Source organism: Corvus brachyrhynchos, unplaced genomic scaffold (genome assembly GCF_000691975.1).
Source record: "Corvus brachyrhynchos isolate BGI_N302 unplaced genomic scaffold, ASM69197v1 scaffold45, whole genome shotgun sequence".
NCBI classification, from domain to species: domain Eukaryota; kingdom Metazoa; phylum Chordata; class Aves; order Passeriformes; family Corvidae; genus Corvus; species Corvus brachyrhynchos.
The window spans coordinates 1,165,673-1,169,359 of NW_008238361.1; positions in this window are offsets into that span (position 1 = coordinate 1,165,673).

The window sequence follows — 3,687 nt, forward strand, 5'->3', positions numbered from 1 at the left end:
ATTTTTTTTCCTAACTGTAAGGAATTCAAGAAGGAAGAGCTCCATGAATGCAACTTTATGGGAAAACTTTGAATTTTGTTGATTTTTTTTTTTTCCTAACTGTAAGGAATTTCAAGAAGGAAGAGCTCCATGAATGCAACTTTAATACATCCAAAGCCTTTTGCCACATAATTATCCCAACTAATGATGTTCCTAATTGCTTATTTAAGGAGCAGGAATAATTAAGAGGGAACCAGGAATCCTTATTTAAGGAATTAGAGCCTTTTGTGGCAGAAAGTCCTTGTTTGAATAATGAATATTGGATTTTTTTAGGATTTAATTCCTCAGTATTTAATGATTTAAATTTAATTGTTTAAATGCCTAATTGTTTTAATTTAATTATTTTTACAGCCAGGGGTGAACAGCATGGATGCACAAGTAGGTGAGTAAAAAGCTTGTTATAATTTCAAAATATTTACCCCAATTCAGCTGAAATATTAAAAAATTGCACTTTTCCCTAAAATGTGATGGAGCATTTCAGTCCTGGAATCTCCATTGGTGCCCAGGACATTTTTTTCCTGGCACACATTGAGGAATATTTAGAAAAATGAAGCAACCAAACCTGTTTTTAATTCTTAATTATTTTATTTTTTAGGTGTGACCCCTCCTGGAACTCAGGTATGTGGAAAGCACAATTCCAGAAGGTTGGAATTCCAATGTGATGTGGGGCAAATGTGGCTTTAGGAATTTCAAGGAAAACCTTGTTTCTTTTTTTCCTCCCCCTTTTCTTTCCCTCCCCTCCTTCCCCCCCTGCCTTTTTCCAAGTTTTTGGTTGTTCCTTGAAACCTGTGAGCCTTGTCCCAGCTTAATTATTAAATATAGATGAATATCCATTTTATTTCTGGGAGATTTCCATCCTGCGCCATTGGACTGTCAGGAAATCCAGCTCCCCTTGGCCATATCCAGTCACTGATCCACAGCAGGTGGATACAGTCCTGATTCCAGGGAATTCGTAGGAAAACTGGCCATGGAAAGCAGCAGGAAGTTTGATGTAAGCTCAATAAGCCAGAATCTTCCTGAATAAATTTTCCTGAAGTTTTGGGAACAGGGAGTGCTGCTGGAATTTTGTCTTGGAGTTGTTGGAGTCTGACCCCTTCACTTCCACTTTCTGGTGGGGATTAGGCCCTTCAGAATGTGGAATTTAACAGCTTCACTCCCAAAGAAGGAGGTTTTGTGGAAAAATACTGACTTAAGGTGTGGATTTGGGTCCCTGCCTTTCCTGTGCTGCTGAAGCACTTGGAAAATCCAGGATATTTAGGTGAAAACCACCAATTAATCAGGATTTTCCAAGGCCTGTTTTGTCTCCTCCTCAGACAACGCATCCCGTGGTCTCCACAGTCCAGCAAAGCTCCACCACCACCAGCTCTGCCAGCGAGGACCACTCCAAACAGGTCTGTATCCCACTATTCTTGTGGAGTTTGATCCCATCCTTTTGTTCATTATTAATTTGGCTTTGAATTTTCCCAGAAATCCACGTGGACGGAGCACAAATCCCCGGATGGAAGAACTTATTACTACAACACCGAGACCAAGCAGTCCACGTGGGAGAAGCCAGATGACCTCAAAACCCCTGCTGAGGTAACCAAATCCCAAATTAATTCTGGGAGCTTGTGTGAACACGAGGATTCCCAAGCCTAACACCTGCAGCAGGGATAATTCTGCTGGAAGCAATGGGAGCAAACTCTTCCAATAAGAAATGTTCCTGAAGCATTTGGATCGTTCTCCTTACGTCGGGAGAACCAGAGGGTGCAAAGTGGCCAAAATTCTTCAATTTTCCTTATTGTTAGATAGGGTTGGTTTTTTTTTTAAATAGGTATTTTTTTAATATTTAGAGAAGTAATGTGGAATTTCAGAATCATGGAATGGGTTGGGATGGAAGGGACATTAAAGATCATCTCATTCCATGGGCAGGGACACTTTCCACTATCCCAGCTTGCTTCAACCTGGCCTTGGGCACTGCCAGGGATCCAGGAGCAGCCACAGCTGCTCTGGGAATTCCATCCCACCCCCTGCCCACCCTCCCAGGGAACAATTCCTTCCTAATCTCCCATCCAGCCCTGCCCTCTGGCACTGGGAAGCCATTCCCTGTGTCCTGTCCCTCCATGCCTTGTCCTGTCACTTTGTGCCCAGATAAAAAAAGTCCCTCTCCCTCCTTTTTATAATCTTGTTATTTTACGTGTTTATTTATTGCTAAAGGAGATTTTCCTTGGAAAATCTTTGTTTTCTGTCCATCAGCAATTGTTATCCAAGTGTCCCTGGAAGGAGTATAAATCAGATTCTGGGAAGCCTTACTATTACAATTCCCAGACAAAGGAATCCCGCTGGGCAAAACCCAAAGAGCTGGAGGATCTTGAAGGTAAAAGGGGGCTGGACTTGTATTTTTATAAATATGTATAAATTAATTAATTAATTAAAATAGCAACAAAATCAACTGGGGTAAAAAATAAGTGTTAAAAAAAAAAAAAGACTAGGCAGCCGTAATTTAAATATTTCCTTTTTAAAAATTCTGTTTAATAATCCTGACTTTCCTTCTGGGTGTTCGGATTCTTTTTTAAAAAATGAAAATAATTATTTTAAACCAAAAAGTCATTTTTATATTCCTCAATCTTCCTGTAGTGGCATTTTCTAAATCTTATTTTAATTTCAATTGATTTAATCTTTCAAGGGCACAAACTTAAAATTATTGGTAGTAACAAAAATATTTTAAACTTTGCTTTTATTAAATCAATAATCACCAGAACCCCCTGTGTATATAAACTATTTTAAAGCAATATTTTAACTGTTTGTCTCCTTTTTTCCTCTAGCAATGATTAAAGCTGAAGAGAACAGGTATGTTTCTAATATTATGCTATATTTTTTCTGAGGGAGTTTAAACCTTTTTTCTGAGGGAGTTTAAACCTTTTTTCTGAGGGAGTTTAAACCTTTTTTCTGAGGGAGTTTAAACCTTTTTTCTGAGGGAGTTTAAACCTAGCCCTTTTTTTCCTGAGGGCCTTTCAGCCCTTTTTTTCCTGAGGGCCTTTCAGCCCTTTTTTTCCTGAGGGCCTTTCAGCCCTTTTTTTCCTGAGGGCCTTTCAGCCCTTTTTTTCCTGAGGGCCTTTCAGCCCTTTTTTTCCTGAGGGCCTTTCAGCCCTTTTTTTCCTGAGGGCCTTTCAGCCCTTTTTTTCCTGAGGGCCTTTCAGCCCTTTTTTTCCTGAGGGCCTTTCAGCCCTTTTTTTCCTGAGGGCCTTTCAGCCCTTTTTTTCCTGAGGGCCTTTCAGCCCTTTTTTTCCTGAGGGCCTTTCAGCCCTTTTTTTCCTGAGGGCCTTCAATGCCTTTTTTCCTGAGGGCCTTCAATGCCTTTTTTCCTGAGGGCCTTCAATCCCTTCTTTCCTGAGAGCCTTCAACCCCTTCTCCTGAGAGCCTTTCAACCTTCCCTGGGGATCTTCAAACCTTTCTGAGGGCCTTGAACCCCTTTTTTTCCTGAGGGTCTTCAACTCCTTTTTTCCTGAGGGCCTATAAACCTTTTCCAAGTATTTAACTCTCCCTAAACCCCTCATTCCCCACTTTATCTCTTCTTTAACCTCTACCCTTGCCCTGAATCTTTAAGACCAGTGCCTGTCGCTGACTGTTGTTGTTTGTATTCCAAGCACGAAGCCGGAGGATGCGGTC